Here is a 23,150-nt window from a genome sequence, read left to right as displayed (position 1 = left end):
CATCCTTTTTCTATTCCAGGTTCTCATCCAAATACCACATTATCTTTAGTTGTTGTGTCTTTTTAGGCTCTTCCTTATTGTGATAATTTTCTCAGATTTTTGTTGGTTTGATGACTTTGACAGTTCTGAGGAATACTAGTAGGGAGTTTTATGGGATATCTTTCCGTTGGGATTTGTCAGATGTTTTCTCATGATTAAATTGGGCTTATGGGTTTTTGGCAGGAAGACCAGAGAGGAAAAGGGCCATATTCATCACATCATATTGAGGCAACGTATTGCCAACATGACTTATTATTGTTGATGTTGACCTTGATCATCTGGGTAAGGTCATGTTTGTCAGGTTTCTCTGCTGAAATATTATTTTCCCAGGTCCCCCTTTTATAGTGTACTCTTGAAGGAAGTCACTATGTACAGCCTACACTTAAGCAGGGAGTTATAATTTATTTTATTGTACTTTATAAAAATATAGTTTATAATATATATTAAATGCATAAGCGTATATATATTTTTGGATATAAAAATACTGTTGGTATGTGATAGACTGAAAATGACAAAGGTCCTTCGCCACTGATCATTTGAGAAGCATTGCTCTAAAAAAACTTGATTAAGGGCACACTGAAGAAGCTCTGGGACTGAACCCAAAACGTGTTGGCTCTAACCCAGCTTTCTTATTCCCCAGAGCTCAATATCCCTCTCATTGTGGAGCAAGTTGATGGCTGGCTGTGTGATACCAAAGATTACCCCATGACCATTTCCATGGACCTTAAGGAGTACGTCAAGTCTTGATGGAAGTTTCTGAAATACCAGTTTCACTGAACCTTGAAATATTAGACTGACTGGGCTACTGTTTTAGGTCACGTTCGGAGAGTGAGACGGATTTGCACACCGGAGTTTATTGGGAGCGAGGGGAATGGGGTTGGGCAGAAGGAGTTGAAGTGCAGTGTAGTCCAAGCAGAGGCCCTCACCAGCCTTATGGGAGTGCGGGGCCTGAGACGGCCATTCAGAATCGCTCCCCACTTAGGGAGATTCGGCTTTGAGGCCCCCATGTCGGCCTGGTATTGGATGCTGTCTGTCTTTGGGAAGAAAGTATAAACTTAGGAGAGGCGGCTTCTTAGCTTAAGGACCTAGCCCAGAAAGGGACTCCGTTGTGCCCTCAAGAGCCAGCATGGTTGGCAGCTGGGGGAATGGGCTGAGGGGGAGATCTGGATGGCACCCCATAGCACTAGCTGCAGATACTATTTCTTTGGAAATTTCTTTTGCTTTTGTGTTGTGTCTAGATTCCAGGAATCAGGAGGTTGTTTGTGCCACTCTCCCTAGCCTTGTTAGCTGTCTCTAGTGCTTGAATGCACTAATTGTACTTTGGGTATGGATGAGGTAATCAGAGAAAGGGATGCTGGGAACAGAGGCCGTATGAGAAGGTTAGTGCGGGCGTAAGACACAATGCGGAGGATTTGTATTTGTGCAATCTGGCTGCTTCTATGATTCATTTGGGTCTGTGGACCCTCATAATCAGCAGGCTCCAGTGAGCTGAGTGTTGCTTTCTAAAGGAAAATGCAAGCTGGGACTTGGGCAGGGAGGAGTGCACATGCCCCACAGTGAGGGGTGCTCTCACACAAGCACAGGGAAGCCGCGCAGAATGAAGCTGCAGGGAGATTCTTGTGATTTTTTTTTTCCAGGGGCTAGTGATGCAAATGGCAGAATTACTATGATTGGTCAAGGATTGATTTCTCTTGTCCCTTGTCCCATGTGGGATTTCGAGCTTACTTTTCCCCACCCATTTTGTTTCCGAGTGGGAACAGGGAATTTCAATTTCCAGGCAAGAGGTGGAGTTCCAGAGGAGAGCAAATTTGCCCAAAGTAAATTCTTATACAGAAAAAAACAAAACAAAACAAAACAAAACAAAACAAAAAAACATCTTTCCTGTGCTCAGCACCTTGTTTCCCTGACTTTGCCTCATGGCCCTTTCTTTTGTTTATTGCAGTTTGAATTCACTAATGAGTCTTTCCTTTAAGCATCAGCCCAGATTGGAGGATGTTTGGTGTGAATTTGCTCTCCCTGGTCGATGGGAGAAGCTTGTACTTAGCAAAGAAGCTCCAAAGAAGGAAAGCCCCTTTCCCTCATTAGCCTTTTCCACCCGTGGCCTCAGGTCTTGGCACCCACCGTTTGGATTGTATGTAACTATGGGGGCAGAAAAAGGTTAGACGACTTAGAAAGCATTGAAATGGATTTCGTTTTCCTATTGAGATTGTGAAGTTTGAATGAGAACCGCCATTTTTGCGTAATAACCGCAGACATAATAATAGCTGACGCTGAGCTCTTTCTGAGTGCTGAGCACTGTGCTAAGCACCTTGTAGGCATCGTCTCATTTTACGTATAATGATTCCACGCTGTGGATACTATTACAAACTGTTCAACACAGATGATGTGACAAAACTTGGAGAGATGAGGTAAGTTGCCTGTGTGTGGCAAGGGGACTCAGATCAGGTGCTGACACCTTTGCACCACTTCCTATCCTGCTTTATTGGCTGTGGGATTGGGACAGGGGAGTAGTTTGAATAGGAAAACAGGAAATGTGCTCAGACTGGCTTCTTTGGGACAAGACCTTCTGAGGAGCAACCTCCTGTAGGCTCCTTCCTGTAGCCTAGGCCTTCTTCTCTTGGACCTAGAAGGAGAGCCCAAAGGGACAATTAAGATCTAAGGGTTAGAATCTTAAGACTGAATTTGGAACTCTGATCTTTATTTGGGAGTCTGTGGTCTGAAGTTGATAGTTGAGGTCCCAGGTACGGATATAATAGCCTGAGGAGAGAAGGTGCAACCAAGAAGTCAAAGGGCCCAGGCTGGATTCCTGGAAACCAACATGTAAGGGAAGTGTAGAGGAAGATGAGCCAATAGGAAGGTCCAAGAGAAGAGTCAGTTTTGCTGTGATCATCCAGGACAGGATGGTGTGTGGTCACCCAGGACCGGGTGGTCATCCAGAAATGAGAGGAGCCATCAGGGAGGAGTGATACAAAGCTGTCAGGTTAGGTGACATCGCATTCTTAAGAAGGGAGAGAAGAAGGGAAAGATGGAAGGAAATGCAAACGCGTCAGAGAGTAGAGAAAGGGCAAAGTTAGGGAAGGTTATGTCAAGGCCTGTATATTCTTAATGAAGTACAATGTTTTTTAGGTTTTTCTGGCCCAGTTGTTTCTTTCTCAAAGTATTCTGTTCATGACTCCTCTCCCGTGGTGCTCAAGGAGGAATATCTCAACCCAAGGGTAACCTAGCTGTGGGCCATGCCAAAATCATGACAGGGAGAGGCATATCTGAGCCTCTGCTAGGTCACTGGTGGTAGAGATTGTGGTTGCAGCTCTTAGGTTGCCCTATTGGGTGGGTTTTCACCTCCTAATGAGCATCTCTAGACTTTCTTGGAAAACAAACTGGACAGTTTTACCTTTTGTCTCTTTATCTTGGAGAGACCTCAGTTCTATCCAGGTTATCAAGTATTCTCGGCTGCCTCCTGCCAGGGGCATCCAGGGAGAGGGGTCTTGGGGACACTTAGCCCACTCCTGTTTTTTTTATTTTTTATTTATTTTTTATTGTTATTATTTATTTATTATTTATTTTTTTATTTTTTTTTACCCACTCCTGTTTTTACTGAGAACTTGGGGCTGCAGCCAAATTACTTGAGTGTCAAAGGGGTCAAGGATTGGCAAATTCAGGGTAATCGCTAAGGTCAGACTCCAGTGAGACATTCAAGATCTGTGCTTCGTAGGTGCTCACCTTGCTCTTCAATACTCTGGTGCCGGCGTTTATGTGCACCATAATGCACATTTATGCTGAATTTATGTGACTGTTAGTGGAAAATTCTGTACTTTGAAAAGATATGAAAGCCATGAGTCAATGCAATAGGATTTTAGCAGCCTACATCATTCATTTTATGGGGAAAGTGACTGAGATTCAGAGAGAACTGAGTTGTCCAGTTATGGCTGGCTGGGATTTGAACCCAGGTCTTCGGGTTCCTAGTCCGGTGCTCTTTATATACTGCATCCTCATTATGTAATAAAGGGTAGCTCATTACAGGAGTGTAAGGGGATGTATTGGTGGCTCTCTCCTTTCCCGTAATTCTCCCTAGATTTTTACCTCTTGCTCTCAGTTCTTTAGGATATAATGGACTTTGTCTCTCTGGGGAAGTGTAACCATAACTCATCCCCATGGCTAAAACCAACTCAGTCCCCTGAATCTTTCCTGTTTACAATATGCTCCTTAGAATTTTAAAATTAGTGAATAAAACTCTTCTTGTCATAGCTAGGGATAAACCCATAAGGTAGCCCTGGAGAAGTTTGACTTAAATTTGAACCAAATCATCAAATATTGGTATAAGACGTTTTCTGGGGAGCAGGCGTTTAGTGAAGGTGGGAGGAGATGACGCTCGTGGCTTCAGTGCTGGGTATTTTGCACAGTCTATTTGAAGTTTGTAACCATACTAGGCATTATCCCACTTTACTGCATGGGAAACCGGGTCACAAAGACGTTAAGTAATTAAACCAGGTCGCCAAGGGTTGGTCATGTCAATTAACTGTCCGTGCCAGATTTCAAATCTTGTTTTGTCTGGCTCCAAAATATGTGTTCTTTCTACTACCCCGTAATTTTCTAACTTGACAGAAAAGTTCCCTGCAAAAGTGGTCTAAAAAGCAGATTTCATCCAATCCAGGGATTTGAATTCAGCAAGACCGAGACAGGGTCAGGAATCTATCTTTTTCAAAAGTGCCCTCAGTGATCCGGGCATATGGCTCGTTGGAAACACCAGAGGGAAAAGACGGGGCAGTGGCCTAGAAGTCTCGCGCCCCTCCTGGGCAGGTTGCAGAGAAGCGGCCACCCTGCCGAGGCTCGCGGCCTCTCCCACTTGTCCGGTATCTTCTGACTCAGAAGAGGTGGCTTTCGGCCAGCGTCGCTAGAGGAACTCGCACGTAGACAAGGCTTCCCTGCGTGAAATCTACGGTTCATCCAGAAGTTTCCAAGGTGGGATTGTAGTCCCGTTACTTCCTCTAAGGGAAGAACCATTTGCCACCACACAGGGAGCTTTCCAGAGATGGGCCCCTCCCGTCCCTATCCTGACACCCGGCACAGACGCCTGGCGCACGGTGGGCGCTCCGGTTCCCGGGCCACCGAGCCCGGCGGGCCTGCTAGTGGTCCGCAGGCCTGAGGGCTTGGGAATCTCCCGTTCGGAGCCTGCGCTGTTTGGGAGCCCGTCCGTCGGCCGTGTAGCTCCGAGGGCCACGGCCAGACGCAGCCAGCTCTCTGAGGCGCCAGCGATGAGTGTCGGGTGGTCCTTTTCCTTCATAATGTTTTATAAGCTGAGCCTTATTTGCTTACGGGAAAGCACTGTGGGGATTACATTTCCAATCTAGTCCGCCCTGTAATCATTTCTTTACTGCGGTGGCTACTACGATTTCAGGGGGCGCCTCCCGGTTCCATCAGCAGCGTTGTTACCTTGCCTCCCAGCCTTCCTTCCAGATCATTAGCGGGAGATGAACAATCCGGAGATTCCAAGAGTCTGAAGCTTAATCAAAGAATCTGGTCTTCTGGCCCGGACAGAGCATCACACGTTCCAGGGCTCCGATTGCCCAGGTCCACGGACCCTGGGAGCCCAGGCGAAGGCCTCTGACGGTTTTCAGTAATGCAGTTCTGCATTCCAGAGAATTCCACTCCTGCTCCCCCGCTCCAGCCATACCCTACATTGGAAGCAAACCACACGTGCACGGGAGGCGTAAGGTAGCTCAGCGACCTGATATTCAGATTGGTGTCCTTTACGTGAGTTTCAGATCTGCCTCGTGGCCCACGTCGTCCAGATAACTGAGTATGGTTCAGGCACAGGTGAGTGAAGGGGGTGGATGCAAGGCACCTGGACGTTGTGGTAGCCTCAATGAGCTGGCCGGGGCATGCTGGCCCCAGAGGAAACTCAACATCTGCTTTTCCTTCCTCCCTCCCTCCTTCCTCGCCACCTCCCACAGTCCACCTTTTCCTCCCGCCACGGATGCTTCTTAAGCTGCACCCTTCCTATATCCCAGCTATCGCAGCAGGCCCCCGACAGTACAAGGCAGCAATGATGTGGCTTTTGCCTGTTAGGAGCGCCAGGCTCACTAGAGCTCGTGATTTGTCCAAGTGGAGCTGTGATTACGTGTATGTCTTCTGGACCATTGTTTCTACATCCCTGACCCTGGGGGCTTTGCAGAGCCTGCTGGCTGCTTTGATGAAGGATCAGGTGAGAAGGTGCTTAAACGCTGCTGTCCTGTAGCAGAGCCTCCTCCCTGCTCTTCCGGTACCCACCTCCCCCCCCCCCCCCCCCCCCGCTCTGTCTTTTCCCACAATCCAAGCATTGCCCCATTTGGATCACAACGGATTCTGGGTTTGTGGGGGGGCGGGTGCCAGGGGGTCAGGAAGCATGGAGCCATCTCCGGGCATGTTGGACAATGACTGCCGTACAACCGAAACAACTCTGATTTGGAGTGGTCTTGGGTTTGAGGATTTGTAACTGTTGCTTCTGTAATGCGGCTGCTGGTAGCTGGTGGTGAAAAGGACAAAGAGAGAAGTAACCTTCACGTTGGAGAAACAGAGTATTTGTAAGGAAAGAAACGTTATAACATTTCTAAGAAATATCCAGATCAGTAAAATATTCACCAGACCGTCTGCAAGTTTGGGCGACACAATGCTCAATTGCTCACTCACCCACTCACCCATCCGTTGTATCGGGCGCTGGGTGAGGGGCTAGGGATACACATGAGCTGCAGCCCTGCTTGCTCTGTGGTTGAGAAACCCGTGTTTCCAAACACTGGATCTGACTCTCTTGGCATCATGAAGAGAAGGACTTGTGGCTGCATATGTCTGGTGGGTAGAGTGGGGGTCTCTTGGCATTTAATCTATGTTAAAAATACCTTCCAAACTCATTTTACCAGCACCTCGGAGCTGTAAAATATGTTACGAAGTTAAAAGAGAAAAATCAGAGAAGCAACTATTAAAAATGTAGAGTATTTCAGCTGAAAAACTTGGACCTAAAAGAAAAAAAATGTTCTACTCGGGACCACTTTGTCTCGAAGGAGGTTTAAAAAAATCTTAAAAATAACAGGAGCTTTGTCACTTGTGGTATTCAGGGCTGAAGGATGCTTAAGCTCCTAATGTTTAGTGATTTTTAAAATGCAGCTACAAGACATTATTTTGGGGTAGAAAAAAGTCTAGTTGTTCCTCAACTCCAGCCACTGCAAATCAGGGAATGGATTCTGTTCCCATCTTCCAAACGCAAGTGAGTTTCCATTGGGTTGAGACCAAGCATGGACAATTTCAGCCTGAAATGATTACTTTCTGGAAATTTTCGGTGAGTGGAAACAGTCATGTAGAGGTGTGGATCTTGCTACCTGGATCAATAACTTTAGCTAGTTAAGGTGCCTGCCAAGAAAGGCAAGGGAAGATCAAATTTCATAGACCTAACAAACCACTGGAAACTTCTTGCACGCGTGTGTTCAAGGATTGCTTTTTATGATTTATAGAAACCAAAGCACTCATTGGAATATGAATAATAGCTAACATTTACTTGTCATTTATTACGCTGGCTACTAGGCCGACTCTTCTATGTACGTTGACTTATTCAATCCTAATGACAACCCCTGAGCAGGTACTGTTGTTTTTCCTAATTTACAGATGAGAACGTTGAGGTTCAAAGAGGCTAACTTGATGGGGATCCCTGGGGGGGCTCAGCGGTAGAGTGTCTGCCTCCAGCTCAGGGCGGGATCCCGGGTCCTGGGATCGAATCCCACGTCGGGCTCCCGGCATGGAGCCTGCTTCTCCCTCTGCCTGTGTCTCTGCCTCTCTCTGTGTGTCTCTCATGAATAAATAAATAAAATCTTAAAAAAAAAAAAAAAAAAGAAAGGCTAACTTGCAGAGAAGGGTCAGTGTGTCCTTCCCTTAGAAGAGGAGTCAGGCTCCGTATGTGTGGATAAATGCGAGCGTTTCTACTTCCTTGTCATTTAGTTTTCTCTCTCAAGTTTGGGGTGGATATTGGTAACTTCTTAGTCCCTGGGAGAAGAGTAAAAATTTGAATTCAGAAGGGCATTTGGAAACCCACGAGATGAATGTAAGAAGCTCAAAGCAAATCTAAGTCCACCAATGGGATACGAACACCTTGGAAAAATCCATTGCCATCTCAGGGTTCGGTCTGGGGAGGGGGGCAGCGGGTGGGGGGGCTCTGTCTTTCCCTCCAAGCACCCCTCACGTTTCCCTCTCAGGTAGAGGCTGACAACAGGAAACCAACTGACTCGTTTTCCAAGTGAGCCACGCATTCACCTACTGCAGGAGCTCGGAGCTGTCAGCAGTTTGCAGATGCACAGGCCGCAGGAGATCTCATTTCTCTTCCTAAAACGCTCGGCCTTCTCCAAAGCGCCTTCCCACGGCATGTCCGGCCGTGCCCACAGGTGTGCCTTCTGTGCACGTTCCTGGACGTGCCTGGGCCTCCAGCGGTGTGAGAAGCCAGGTAGGTAGTGGCGGCTGGGTGACCACTGGCAGGGCCAGGGCCGTTGGAGGTCACCTCCAGGCCCCATGTCACCAGGGTTGTGGAGGTCACCTCCAGGCCGCATGTCACTGGGGCTATGAAAGTCACCTCTAGGCTGCATCTCACCCAAGCAGGTGGTGGCGCTGGGGGACCTGCTCCGGGCCACAGCCCCCCCCCCGCGCTGGTGTGAATGGAAGGAGAGTGATTGCAAGTGTCAAAGGCCGGCAGCGTTTGCCAAATCATGGGCTTTTTAAAAACATATCCATGGACTACACGAAGAGTTTGGCCTTATAAAAAGGATCGTGTAAGTACCGTAGTCTTTTATCCAGAATGTTGTTAAGGACTTTTTATTAAAAATTAAGATGCTTTAGAAACCACATAAAATTTTAAAAGGCTCTACCTCTCCACTTGGCCCTTGCCAGGGCACCTCGGGGGGAGACGGTGCGATGCCCCAACAGTCGGGGAGGCCCGCGGAGGGACGCTGTGCGCTGCAGTCTGTCCCCAGAGTGGCCGCAGTGGTTCCCCGGCCAGGCGTCCCCCTCCTCCCTGGCTCACCCGGCCCCCTGGGGGCTCTCCGGGGTTGGCGGGGTGCTCCTGTAGACCATGCACCCAAGTCCAGATTGGACCTCACGTCCGTCAAGACCAAGGGGCAGGTCTCTTGGTTCAGGTCGACTCAGCCCGGGGGCGGCGGTTCCTTCCGTGGGCTCCAGCATCCGCCCTGGCTTCCTCCCTGCCGGGCCTGCTGACGGCCGCGGGGCCTGGGCTTGTCCTGGATGCACTTCCTTTTACAGTCAGGAGGTCCTGTGCCATGCTGGGTGCTGTTCTATGGCTCGGAGCTGGGTAGTCCGCCCCCGCCCCCTCGGACGCCCCGTCCTGGCCCTGCCGTGATGCGGGCCTTGGAGCGTTGGAGCGCTCACCATGTTGGGGGCCACTTGCCACCATCACTGGAGTCCCCCTTCTCTTGGATGCCCTTCCATCTCTTTTGTGTTTCTCTAACTCCTTCAGCAAGACCGCAGGCCCAGGGTGTAAAAGCGCATCTTCCCCTCCTCTCTCTCCCTGTGATGGGTTCAATTTCCCTTACCAACAGCTCTCGAGTTTGAAAGACCTGAAAACTCTGACTTTGTCCTTTGCTGAAATTCTCTTTTTTGTTTTTGCTCGTAGGGAACCAAGGGATGCTTTTAACCATTCTGACACACTCAGGAATTTTCTGGCTTGCTGCTGCTGTGTGTGTGTGTGTGTTTCATTCAGTAAATTAGAGGAATCTCTTCCTTGTAATTGAGGAGCCCTTCTTTGTGCGAGATAGTGTCCTAGGTGCTGGTGATTCGGAGAAGACCCAGGTCCTGGCGGGAAGAGCTTGCAGGCCGGTGGGGAGACCCATAATGACACATCCTCCACCGCGCTGGGGGGATGGTGGGGAGGAGTCGGAGGGAGTTGTGCGGGATGCTCCGTCTCGTCTCGTACCAGAGAGCAGGTCAGTGAATTCAGCAAAAGGTGGGAGGTGAGGGCAAGTGTCACCAACAAGTGCTGGTTGACCTGAGTTCCAGAGCATGATGAGGCATCAGCCACGGCATCCGTGGCGGAGAGAGCAGCACGGGCACCGGCCTGGAAGCGTGAAAGAGGGTTGATGGTGTCCAGTCTGCTTATGAACCTTGTCCAAGATCCGATCGCCTGGCCTTTACGCAGTTTCTTGCCCGCCGTACAAGCAGAATGTGCTTTGAGCGGGTGATCAGGGGAGGTCAAGGCCTGCCCGGCTGGTGTGAGGGACTCAGGGGCTGGGTAGGGAAGGGTTAGTCACTTGAAAGTTTTGTGTGCTGAGACAAGGCTCTTAAAGGAGCTCTGGGGTTTTTACAGGGGAGAAAGTGCTTAAAGGCAGATTATGCAGCCAACGGTGAGCCAGTAAATGGTTTCACTGGGGCCAATACTGGGATATTTTGGCAGCCCTCTTTATTGGGCGTGGGGCTCTCTGGCTATTCAATACCATTGTGAATCTCCTTGCGAATGCCCATGAGGGGTTAGGGTGAAAATATAGAGCTTTTAAGTATTTTAACGTGATTTCAATTGCATTTTAATTTTTAATAAAACTTTTAATAAAGTTCTGCTTTAGGAGCCACAGAGATCAAACGTTTCTACTTAATAGGGAGTCCAGTATTGTCGTACTGGGAGATAGATGGGCTTTACCAGCCCGCGCTACGTCTCTTTCAAGTAAATGCAATAAACGGTTCTATTGGAATGGGTAAAAAGGGAAGATGCGTGCACGCATACATGCATATATCCTTTTTTTTTTTTCTCCATAGCCAATAATTTCACTCTTTGGAAGTAAACTCTGAGCTCCTGGCGTCTTTGACCAATACCCCGCTCATGTGATAGTTACACCGCTCCAAAGACAGTACGGACATCTGAGCCAAATCATTTTCTCTTTCGTTTGCAAGGAATTGAACTGACAGATATACCTGTCTATTTTGGTTCCAAGAAAATGTCTTGTTAGAAATGTGTGATAATATATTATATGACAGTCGCTGAAAATGTTTCAGATGCGGCCGTACATCGGTTGTGGTTTTCAGCCCAGATGTGCACCATGTTTAGAATTTGCTGGGCTTCTTCATGGGCTAGGCTGGCGCTAAGTGAACAGAAAGAGGTGTTTTGCTTTTCAGTGAAACCTCTTCAGTGAACGGATGGCTTTTCTTCTTTTCTTTTCTTTTCTTTTCTTTTCTTTTCTTTTCTTTTCTTTTCTTTCTCTCTCTCTCTCTCTCTCTCTCTCTCTTTTTTTTTTTTTTGTGATAGGAAATTATAGGAATCATGCAGATTGGAGCAATTCACTGTCCTCACACCCCCTGGGTGGCTGAATGGCTCCTACCAAGGCCTCCTTGGTCTTGTCTCCTAGGGTCGGGACGGCTGGCAGGTGACCGTCGCTGAACGGAGCAGCCCTTCCCTGCTCACGCGGTAACTAAAGAAACCTGCTTCGTATCTGACGGGAGTTACTATCTTAGGCCCCTGCCTGGTGACTCGGTGTAAGGCACGAGCTAATCAGAACTCACTTCATTAAAAAGGCTGAGGGGGACGTCTTTGTATTGCACATCCCAGCGAGGCTCCAGGCAGCCTGGGCTAAAGGGGTCAGGGCCGGGACGTCTGTGTCTCCACGCGTGTTCAATAAAAGGTCTTTCTAGGCAGAGAAATGGTCTGTGTGCCCTGACCGGTCGGCTGTCTCATGCTGTCTCGTCTTACGTTTCGATTCTGGTGGCGCGTTGGTTATGAGTGGGGGAGATCTGCCTCCTTTCCTTGCCAACCAAGCTTGTGCTTCCGAGTCTTTGTTAATCCGTGCGCCTTGATGGTGGCCCACGATCATGTCCTGCAGCCTGCGCTGGGCGTCTGTGCACCCAGGGACGGAGCTGCCCTTGGGATAGCAGGGGGGTAGTAGGTGACGGGCAGGACGGGGAGGACAGGCAGGATGGGGAGGATGGAGAGGACGGGGAGGACAGGGAGGATGGAGAGGACGGGGAGAATGGGGAGGACAGGCGGGACAGGGAGGATGGAGAGGATGGGGAAGACGGAGAGGACAGGCAGGATGGGGAGGACGGGGAGGATGGGCAGGATAGGGAGGATGGGCAGGATGGGCCCAATGGGTAAGACGGGGAGGACGAGGAGGATGGGGAGGATGGGTGGGACGGGCGGGATGGGGAGGAAAGGCAGGACAAGGAGGACGGGCGGGACGGGGAGGACAGGCGGGATGGGGAGGACGGGCAGGATGGAGAGGACGGGCGGGATGGAGCCGATGGGCGGGATGGGGCAGACGGGCGGGACGAGCAGGACAGGGAGGACGGGCGGGACAGGGAGGACAGGCGGGATGGGGAGGATGGGGAGGACGGGGAGGGTCTCAGTTGCAGAACTGAGGTGTTTAGAGCCCTGTGAGGAGCTCCCCACCCCCTCCGTGTGTGTGTGTGTGTGTGTGTGTGTGTTGTGCACGTGGACACACACACACCTGGGAAAGTTTTAGAATGTGGAGGAAAAGTGTGCCATTTAATTAAAAGGTGGATTTGGGGGATGCGTGATGTTGAATCTCCCCTTGCGTCCCCTCATGCGTCTTTTCCTACCAGGAAATAAAGTAAGTCAACCTCTTCGCTGAACTGAAAGCGTCGGAGATTTGTCGGCAAAATCAACAAATTCCCTCTGGGTCTTGGTGAGAGGAGGAAACGGCAGAGGGGCGAGGGGCCAAGTCAAGGACGATGTGGGTGCAGCCAGCGTCTGGCAGTGTCTCTGCTTCCCTGGAGATGCCTTGGCGCTAGGAGGCAGGCGCCGCAGATCTGGAGGGAAAGCCCATGAAGCCGGGAGCAGGAGGGAGCATGCAGGCCCCTCTGGGGGTGGGGGTGGGGGGGCGGCTGGCATTGGCAAGGGCTTTACTTACCATCACTCCCAGAGAGCCCTTCTGCATGTCATCCTTGTGCACGAGCCACGCTGACCTTGTCCGTATTGTTCCGATTTTATGTGTATGTGCTGATGAACTGACATAGTAAGACTTTTGAAATGTTTGCAACAAATATATATTTTTCAAATGTTTTATTTATTTATTCATGAGACACACAGAGAGAGGCAGAGACACAGGCAGAGGGAGAAGCAGGCTCCCTGTGGGGAGCCTGATGTGGGACTCGATCCCGGGACCCCGGGGTCATGCCCTGGGCCCAAGGCAGACGCTCAACCCCTGAGCCTCAGGCGTCCCTGCAACAAATATTTTTAGTACGAGGCATGTCGCACAAATGTGAAGACATAAAGTACAATCTCCCTCTTTCTGTTTAAGGGGAGACATTGTGCAATTTTTTAAACAATTTTTAAAGTGATTGGTGACTTGTGATTTTATAATCGGGCAAAAGAAAAATCTAAGATTCGACAAGTGACTTAAGATTCCCTTCTTTGGTAAATCATGGAAGCTTCTCTGTGGATACGAATCCCATTTCAAACATGGAATCTGAGTTTAAGAGAACGGTGCACACCAAAGTCACACCTGCATTTTTCTGGTTTGAAAGGAAGTAAGGGAATTTTGTGGTGGGTTTGCAAGTTTGATATGAAGATTTCAGTGTGCACAGAATCATTTATGTGGCAGACGATCCATCGGATACCGGGGGATCCAAAGAGGAAGTCCCAGAAACGTATGAACTGTTGAAGGCAGCAGAGAAAGAGATAATACAAAGTGATCGGTCCTACAATATACAAAGAGTGGTTACAGAACAATGATTCACAGGCTGGATAGATGAGTCCCTAGGGAGTGGGTTTTGCAGTATAGACAGGAGTCCAAAAGGGAACAGAGAAGTGACATAAAGGAGGAGGGGGAGGGGCGTTGTAAGCCGAGCAATGTGTAAGTAAAAACTTAAGCACGTTGAAGCACACCATCCGCTTAGGGACCTAATAGCCCAGCAAGGGGGCTGTGATGTATAGTAAAGAAAGAATAATAAGATACGGGGTTATGAGAACAGATCAGAGACAGATGGCCACCGCCTTCAATACCTTGCTAAGAGGTTTGAACTTCATTCCTCAGGCTGGTGCTTCTCAGGTTTTTTTTTTTTTGTTCTGCTCTGTTTTGTTCTCAATATCAGTCCGGCCACAAGCTCTGGAAGGGAAGGGTTCTACAGTCAGAAGTTTGGGAGACAGCGGTAACTAGGCATTGTTCCTCTTAGATACGCATACGTGGTCCCTATCCTGATGCATTTCAGCACTGGGGCAGCTTCGAGAATGCCCGAGAAGGCAGCACAGCCCAAGAGCCTACCTTGGTTATACTCGTTGCTTCCTAGATGTATGTTACTGTAGACCTCCTTCCCGCGGAATACCTTCTCGGGGTTCCTGAAACTACTATTCTCTTACCCTAGATTGGGAAATGCCCCTAGGGGAGCCACTGAGTGTTTCAGGAGGAGGGGGATTTGATCTGGAAAGCACTGGAGGAAGGGAGCGGGAGCCCTAGGGGAGGCCGGAAGAAAGGTGGTAGGCCTGGCACTGGGACATCACAGAAGACTGAACCTAATGCTGGCAAGTTCTCTGTTGCAGACCTTACTTTGTGCTGTAGCTTCCATTTCGTCCACTCACCTGTGAATTTCCCGCCACCGTTATTTTGCATCCCATGCCCAGCCCACGGTAGTTTGTGATTATGACTGTGTTGAATGAATCAAGGGAAGATTGAGCCTACAATTGCCTTTGGTTAAGAAATCCTTATTTTTTTTTTTAAGATTTTATTTACTTATTCATGAGAGACACATAGAGAGAGAGAGAGAGAGAGGCAGAGACACAGGCAGAGGGAGAAGCAGGCTCCATGCAGGGAGCCCGACGCGGGACTCGATCCCGGGACCCCTGGGTCATGACCTGGGCCAAAGGCAGATGCTCAATCGCTGAGGCACCCAGGTGCCCCTGTTTGGTTAAGAAATCTATTTGAAGATCTGGGCCTCTTGGGGAAGCTTGGAGAAGACAGCATTCTTTGGGAGCTACGAAATAAGCAGCAAATGCCTAAATCAGGTGTAGATACAACTCTCACTTTTGACGCTGACTCTGAATCAGCAGTATGACTCATTTTTTTAAAAGAATCATAAAATGTGGTATTTTATGTGTCTCTATTGTCTGTAAATCACCAATAAATTATTTTGTCCACCTCGAAATGTCTTTCTTACTCTCACAAGATAAAAAAAAAATATATAAAATAAATATATATAAATATATATAGGAAAGTATTATTTAATATAGTCATAGAGATGGAGGAGCACACGAGGCACGATAGATTGTGGTCCTTCTGGTGTGGAGTGACAGTTCTCTTTACTTTGCTGAGGGAAAGGAAGAGTTCTCTCCATGCCCGTCATAGCTCTCATGGAAAAGGGCAAATCTCCATTTACAATGTACAATTTGCTCCCAGATTTCTCAGCGTGAGACCTGCCGTCAAGGGGAGTCTTAAGGAAAGGTGGCAAAATGGCTCAGGTACGTAAGGTCCATGGTCATACCTGGAGGGGAACGGTCACAGAGGCTTCGGCTCCGTGGAGGGCTGGAGGCGCCCCCCTTCCGCTCGGCCAACAGCACCCCGAGGGAATGCACAGTGAGATCAAGGCCTTGGGCTCCGAGAGCCTAACGGGGTCCCCTGCGGTGTCGTGGGGCAATACCTGAAACATCAATTGAGGATTTTTTTTTTTTAAGTATTTTCTTGGGTCACTTGGTTCTGGCTCCCATTCGGTCAATTAGGCCATCTGGGTTCCTTGCCTTGGGGAAGGTACAACAAGCCCAGGAAACTAAGTCATATTCTGGCTTTTAGGGTTCCGAAGTCCTGACTCCCACGGGAGGGAAAAGGACCCTGGGGAAGTGATAGTAGGTGAGCCTAGAACACGCCGAAGCTGAGGATCGGCTGCCCGGCTTGGGGGGCTGCACTCTGTGGAGAAGGGAGCACCGGGGGGGGTGTAGATCCACGTTTAGGAGTTTCTGTGTGGATGATCCCTGAGGACGGCTGGTGCCCAGGCCTCACCGCGGCCGAGCCGTGGGCAGGGGTATGACCGTCGGGACCCAGCTGGAGCTGTGCGAGTTGGGTGCACACAGCAGCTGCACCCCGCTCTCTGCGTATTCCTCCGAGGAGAAATGACTGTGTGAAGAGGGGGGCCTCGGACACCATCGGGTTCCCATGGGCTGGCTGACGGGAAACATCATGCTCTGAGCTAAGGCAGTGGGCTTCCGACCGGCCCCCGTTTCCTACAGCCCAGCAAGGTGGGGGGCAGGAAATGACCTCCTGGGTACCAGCGAGGAGCACAGGGGAAGCAAAGCCAAGGCACACGTGGGAAGGCGGGCCAGGCCGCGGCGAGGCTGTTGTATGAGGACCGGGCCTGGGTGGGCCTCTCCGTGGATGCCACCGGCGACGGGGAACTCAGTGCCCACCGTCCTCCTCCCCGCTTCCCTGACACTACTCAGCTCCCCCGGCCCCTACACATCTGCCCTCCGCCCCCCATCCCCAGCATGTTCTCTCAAAATAGAAATTGCACTGTGTTCTAGAAAATTCCAGTTGCGTTTGTTACAGGCACGAGCCTGGGGATTGAGAGGCAGGCCTGCTACTGGCATAGGATGGAAAATCCCATTTGATGATGTTGGGTCAAGAATGGGCACTTCTCTTTCCTGCAGAGATCAGGGTGCCTTCTGGCGCAAGCCCCCACGAAGAGGGGTTTGTTGGAAAGGTCACACGGGGACCTCTCAGGAATCAAGAGCAGAGGAGCGTGACGGGGTCCGAGGGGATTCTCGGAAAGGAGAAAACGGGCGGTTTTCACCGTCTTTAAGGGCCTCCATGAGCTCTTTCGGGCCGTCCTGTATGCCTTCCCCTCCTCCTTCATTCCTGGCTTCCCCTGCCCGGCGGTCTGCGGTGCGACGCCCCAGGTCTCTGCTCTCCCGTCGCCCCACTGCGTCCCCTGGGCTGTGGGCCCCACGCAAGCATCCGAGCAGCTCTTTGAGCCACGTGTCTGCGACCGGCTGCGGGCGAGGTTGCATCCGGGGCAGCAGGGGCAGGGCTGCCACCCTGAACGAGTCCAGCAGGTGCTCGGCCAGTATCGCGGCGGGAATGGCTCCAGGCATTTGGACGGTGCACGTTCCGCACGGCCGGACACCGCCGTCCTGGCAAGATGCCTGCTACCCGCCCGTCTCACGGGGGAGCTTAACCGTGGTTGGACTCGAGTGAGAGCCGCCCTCCCGTGCCCCGTGGCCGTAGGGTGTGCAGAGTAGGATGAGGGGGGCTGAGCTCAGCACCTGCGTCAGCCTGGATGGTTGTCTGGTTAGTGCAGTGGTTCACAGGACAGGCTTGGACGCTCAACAGAACCGTGTGCAAACCCCAGCTCTGCTTAGAAAACGTGACGGTGCTCAGGTCACTCGATTTCCCCACATCTCGGTGTCTTCATCGGGGATGATGATTCCCTTCTTACGGGGATGCTTATGAGGATTACGGGGTTTAATGCATTTAAGGAATTTGGGCCAGTATCTGGGCGCCCATGAGGGCCAGATGGCAGCGGGCTCGTTACAGTGATGATAAACCATATGAACTAACGACCCTTTATAAGAAAACCCTTTATTTATCTGCATCCAAGGTGATTGCTGTGTATTTGGGAAAGGTCTGTATCGTTAAAATTGAGATCAGGATCGCGATGTTACACCAAAGTCAATACGAGTGATGATTAGGAACGATTATGAGGACATTGATGACGATGAAGAAATGAACTTGGATAAACTCTGGCCTCGGGCCTGTGTGGCACTGGTACGCACGGATGAATTCTATCGGATTGGGACTTTACTTAAAAATCTTTGTCTTATTGGCTTTTCCCTTCGCATCTTGACCCTGGGGTGACATCCAGCAAGATGTGATCTCTTCTTTCAAGCTACATGTTTCGTAAACAAGCTGTATGTTTATATCCGACTGTACCCAAGCTGCTGATTATGGGCATCTCTTTCTATAGCTCACTATTAATCACTCACGTCTTTAGGGTCATATAGAAAACAATTTATGTTACAAAATAAAATCTTCCCTTAAAAACCTTTGCCCTGGGAGTGAGGAGGGAGGAAATTGCAAACTGTTATTGTTTTCCCTTAGATGGATCTAAATATTAACATTCCCTTAGCTTTAAAGATTATTTTTATGCCGCTCCTTTGTAAACCATCGAAGTACACTAACCCTTCTGTTGTCTGCGGCTCTGTCGACAGCAGACCCAGACAACTGGGCTATGAGACAGAGCGAGCGAGAGAGGGAGGGAGGGACAGAGAAGCAATTCAACAGGTTATCGGGCATTGCACGCACGAAATCATAAGGTCTGAAGAGCTTGGAGCATTCTTAAAAGCAGGGCCTGGAGTCGCTGGGTTCTGAGGCTTCCCAGCAGCCCACGGAGCCTTCCCACGGGAAGGGGGGTGTCCACAGCTGCAGCTCTGCTGACCCCCTGGACCCCAGCAGGGCCATGGGCCGGGATCCCCGGGGGGGGGGTGCAGGGGGAGGACAGGACGACGGGGCAGCAGGAGGCGGCCTGGGACCGTGACTCCAGGCAGCGCCTGGCCTCACGCAGCAGCCCGGGGAGGCCACACCATTACCCCCTCCTTACAGAAGAGGAAGCGGGGACTGAGGGGTGCAGAGACGAAGGAACCGAGATGCGACAGCCCGCAGCGAGGATGGCCCCTGGCCCCCGGGCAGGGGACGCAGCCTGCAGGCCGCACCCACAGAGGCCAAGGTCCCAGGCCAGCGGCCCGAAGCCACAGCTGCAATCCTGCTTCCGGGTGCGGGGCTCACAGGGTGCCCTGCACGATCTGGGGGACGCAACAGTGGCAGAAGGGGCGTCATTGAAGTGGGAGCTGCAGCCTCAGGTCCCCCCGCAAAGCAGGTGCTCTTCCCGGTGGGGCCCTGACGGCCGGCGTCGGGCGAGGCAGTGCGGAAGGGGAGCCAGGCCACAATTTAAGGCAACACCAGAAATTCAATAATTCATTAGTGTTCAATACTATTTAATATTTCACTCTTACTATTAAATGCTATTTAATTGAGTTAAATAGTATTCAACAAATACTCTTGTAGATGGCAGCGCTAAACATCATGTAAATGTTAAACATGTACTTAAATGAAATAACCAACTTAGTCGATATTAAATATCTTTAAAAATCCATGATTTGGACGAAAATATCAAGGACAGGATCAGTCGGGTCCTTGAAGTCGGGGTCTTCTGCGCCAGACCCCGGGGCAGAAGTCAGGCCGCTGGCCCTCCGCTCACGGCCACCACGGGGTCTTCACCGTCCGGGTCGGGGACCCTCGCGCCACGAAGGAGAGGCCTGGGCCTTGAAAAGTGAGGATGGCGTCCTTGGATCCAGTGAGGATGCTACAAGAGTGAAGCCTCTTCCCTTCCTCTCCTTTTCTCTCCAGAGCTTAACTAAGGAGGTTGTTGAAAAGAGAGAGCCAACGCCTTTCCAACTTTAGAGCTGCGTATTGGGCCAGCCTTGGTTTCTCTTTTCTTATTTACTACTCGGGGTGTCAACTTAAGAAAACACTGGCCGTCCCGCTGGCACGTCAGCTGGGACACATGTGTCTTGCTGGTCACTTCCAAAAGCACTGCAGGCTTGTCCAGTCCCTGTGGCCTCAGCCTTTGAGGTCTCAACCCAGCAGTCATGCTGTTGAATATGAATATGACTACTTCCCACCCCAGAAGACATTTTATTTATTATTTTAAAAATATTTTCTTTGGGCTCCTCTAATCCTAGGGGACATTCGCTTGATGAATAGCAAATAAGTTCCCTTAACCAGACTGTTGTTATAAATATCCGTGGCATTAATTCAAACCATTTGCATCGGAAACTTCTTCTTCTTCTTCTTCTTCTTTTTTTTTTTTTTCTTTTCTGGAGGAAAAGGGGTGGCTGACTTAACCTCAACATTTGGGACATGATTTTCCCTAAAATAACCACAACATCCATCATTTTTTTTTTCCTGCTGGTGTGTCAATTTTTTAATGAGAGGCCGGGTCCCTTCAGTACCTTCGGTCTCCGTGGTAACAATTCCGTGTGTTTATCCTGGCTCACAGAAACAAAATGCTGAGGGAAAGGTCAGTGACTCACTTGTGATTGGGGGTTCCTCTAATTAGAGGATGAATATTTAGAAGTTGATCACTATCGCAGAGATGCCGTGTGCCCGAAAGTAAGGTCTGTGGCAAGCATTTTAAACGACAAGCTGTAAAACTTTAGACAGATGTTTGCGAATTCTGGCGGTTTCTTCACAGGTGCAGGTGTTTTCAAGACTATTATTGTTTCATCCATGTATAACCAACCTTGACTTCCTGCCATTCCCTCCTGGTACCAGGATCTGAGTAATGCATTAAGTAATGGATTAAAGTATCTAGAATGACTAATGCAGTTATACGAGTCTACTTGGACTTACAGTGTGTGCATCTGAGATGAGCTCAATCAATACAATAAGTCCTTTGGGGGTGGCCGCGGGGTGGCCAGAAGAGGCAGAAACATTGTTTGCGTCCCCGTTTTCCCATGTCCTCTGTCACTCTACGCTGTGTTTGGGCTCCATGGGAGGCAGAAAGGGGCCTGCGGCGCTCTAGACCGTTGCCTTGGGTTGCCGCCGCTGGACTTGGTCAGTATCATGCTCCTCCTTCCTCATCTGTCAAATGGGAACTGCATCACGGTGTGCTCCGGGGGCTTAAATGCAATAATGATGTCTGCAGTGTGCAAAGCAAGTACACACTCTCGGGAAAACACCAAGTAAGTGCTGACTGTGATAATTACTCTTTTTTTTTTTTTAACTTTCACTTTTAGATCAGCATTTTGGCCTCTGGATGGAGTTCCTCTGCTCTCAAGGGAATTGTGCTAAACTAAGATAAGACTGAGCAGCAAAGGAAATTTCTACTCTAGAAGGCAAGAAGTCAGTTCAAGCAGATGTGGATCTGTCAGTCTGTGGGGAATGTCACCCCTCCATCCCCATCCCAGGGCTCCGTGAAACTCAACTATTTTGTGCCTGGGGAGCCATGGGGCATTTTGTCTTGAGCCCAGGCTTATCTGGACAGACTTTCAGGACTAAGGGCAAAGCTTAGGTGGAGAACCTGCTCCTCGTGCCCTCATGATTGAATCTCAACCAGTCTCTAAAATATGAAGGTGTGAGGACTATAAATACGCCAAGCTCATAGAACCAGAGAATACAACAGGGGTTGCCAAGGGCTGGGGGTCAGAGTCATGGGAAGATACTGGTCAAAGGGTATAATCTTTCAGTTACAAGATGAGTAAGTTCTGGGGATCTAATGCACACCAGGCTGACTAGAGTTAAAAATATGGTATGTGCACGTGCACTTTGCTGAGAGAGTAGATCTTAAGTGTTCTCACCACGCACGCCCATACACAAGGTCACTAGGTGGAGTGATGGATGTATCTGTTACCTTGATTGTGGTGATCACGGGCTGCCCCAAAATGATGATTTAATATGTACACATTGTAAAGTGATCACCACAATCAAGGTAACAGATCTTTACAATGTGTACATGTTAAATCATCATTTTGGGGCAGCCCGGGTGGCTCAGCGGTTTAGCACCACCTTTGGCCCGGGGCGTGATCCTGGAGCCCCGGTATCGAGTCCCACATCAGGCCCTGCACGGGGCCTGCTTCTCCCTCTGCCTGACAGGTCTATGACTCTCTCTCTCTCTTTCTCTGTCTCTCTCTGTATGTCTCTCATGAATAAATAAATAAAATCTTAAAAAAAATAAATCATCATATTGTACACCCTAAATATAGATAGTTTTTACTTGCAATTATAACTCAGCAAACCTGGAAAAACAAAGCACTAAGAGATCCAGTCTCGGCTGGAAGAACTGGAAGTCGGCTGCGTCCCTGCGACCCCTTGTTGAGGTCCTAACTCCGTACGACTCCGTGAGACTCCCTGAGGCCGACGTACACACAAGCTGGGTGGGCTTGCAGAGAAGCTGCAGAGAAAAGCTGATATTTTTTAGGTACAGTTTTAGACATTTGCATGAGGCGATTTTCTAGCTGCTCTTGGAAATCCATCCGTTTGATGGTTCTTGGTAAACTGGAGATCCTAGAAGCCAGGCCTTCATTAGGGAGCTTTAGCATTCACTTACTTCTGTGGCATGTCGGGCAGGTGGCTGGGTGAGCTGCGGACACAAACGGCGTCGGCCTCCTCCCTTGGGGCTCACATTCCAAGTTGAGGAGATAGAAACAAGTGAGAAAAGAAGGAAAATAATTTCAAATGCTAAGCTGGAAACACATGTGCCAGGGGGCATGTGTGTGAGAGCCCAGCCCTCCATGAGCAGCGTGTGCCTTCTGCAGCTAATGAGAATGGAGGTAATATTCCACTTGCTTCCTCTACGGTGAAGAAAGAGTCCTTGTCCTTAAATGTCGATGCCAGCTATGCCTTTCCTCTCGGGCCGTGCAATTGGAACGAGCAAAGTGATACTGCTATTGCTGCTTTTATTTTACTTGTGAATAATAATGTTGCTAGGGCCCTGGGTCTCAGTTAAATGCTATAATTACTATTTTTTATCTTCATTGTCAGAAAATACAGCTTTGCAAACTGATTTGTTCACAAACTGCTTTTTTTTTTCTTCACAAAGCATCTCGTAGGTCTGGGGTTTGCCAGAGCCCATTTTGGGAAACCGTGTTTTAGAAAATGCAGTTTGGGTGGTCCCCCTGCGATATGCATTTCTAAAGAGCAGTGGGTCTTTGAAGAGAACCGGTGCAGATAAGGCATCTACACTGGTTGGCTACCTACGTTTTTGAGTGTCTAGTTAAGGTCACTGTTTTTTAGCTTATGCCCTAGATCTCAGGCACTTGCCTATGATTTCTTGAGATTCGTAACCCATCTCCTTCCCTACCTGCCTATATTATTGCAGAAAAACCTAAAAATAGCTCCCTAAATAAAGCAAAGCAAAACAAAACAGTGGAAAACAACAGGTATTTGATGGCAAGCATGTAAGTGGATCCTGTCTTAAAGATCAAAGCAAAATAGACATAAATCAGGCTTGTTTCTAAAGCTTACAGAGGCATACAATGACACAGAAATTCTTTGGGGGGAAATATTATACATGACAAAAAATGCGGGGCTACTCTTTTCCATTTTTAGATCATTTAGTTCTTAAAAGATTCTCTGAAAATTTAAAATGATCATGCACTTTTT

At 49.4% G+C, this 23,150-nt stretch overlaps 1 long non-coding RNA gene across 4 annotated transcripts; it reads left to right on the top strand.

Moving 5' to 3' along the window:
* Positions 1–2,594: 2,594 nt before the first annotated feature.
* On the top strand, positions 2,595–21,633 carry LOC111091793. 4 transcript variants are annotated; one of them, XR_005376125.1, is made up of 4 exons: positions 2,595–4,998; positions 5,482–6,241; positions 8,256–8,500; positions 20,786–21,633. It is a non-coding gene; the product is annotated as an uncharacterized LOC111091793 (long non-coding RNA). The 4 variants fall into 4 exon arrangements; XR_005376126.1 differs by lacking the exon at positions 20,786–21,633 and adding exons at positions 11,400–11,458; positions 12,610–12,838 and having other exon boundaries at positions 2,595–6,241; XR_005376123.1 differs by having other exon boundaries at positions 2,595–6,241.
* The last annotated feature ends 1,517 nt before the right edge of the window (positions 21,634–23,150 follow it).

The sequence above is a fragment of the Canis lupus genome, chromosome 22 (genome assembly GCF_011100685.1).
Source record: "Canis lupus familiaris isolate Mischka breed German Shepherd chromosome 22, alternate assembly UU_Cfam_GSD_1.0, whole genome shotgun sequence".
NCBI lineage: Eukaryota > Metazoa > Chordata > Mammalia > Carnivora > Canidae > Canis > Canis lupus.
This window is presented reverse-complemented; position numbering and strand designations above follow the sequence as displayed.